Here is a 216-nt window from a genome sequence, read left to right on the forward strand (position 1 = left end):
GAGAGTTTTCTTCCAAAATATTTGATGGCATCCAATTACAGATATAGACCTTGGTTATATATAATATAGAGATGCTTCATGACTGAACAAAGGGAAAGCAAATAAACATATATGGATTGTGTGTTTTTATATTTTTTTCCCAAGTATATTGTCTAGTCAAAACAATAATCAGTACATAAATGATATACAAAGAGAAAGGTAGCTGATGGTTATAGA

At 29.2% G+C, this 216-nt stretch overlaps 1 protein-coding gene across 1 annotated transcript in view; it reads left to right on the plus strand.

Moving 5' to 3' along the window:
* LOC119585134 (synaptojanin-1-like) overlaps window positions 1-216 on the plus strand; it is a gene marked incomplete in the record, with an annotated part of 155,688 nt that overhangs the window by 153,932 nt on the left and 1,540 nt on the right.

Source organism: Penaeus monodon, chromosome 19 (assembly GCF_015228065.2).
Source record: "Penaeus monodon isolate SGIC_2016 chromosome 19, NSTDA_Pmon_1, whole genome shotgun sequence".
NCBI lineage: Eukaryota > Metazoa > Arthropoda > Malacostraca > Decapoda > Penaeidae > Penaeus > Penaeus monodon.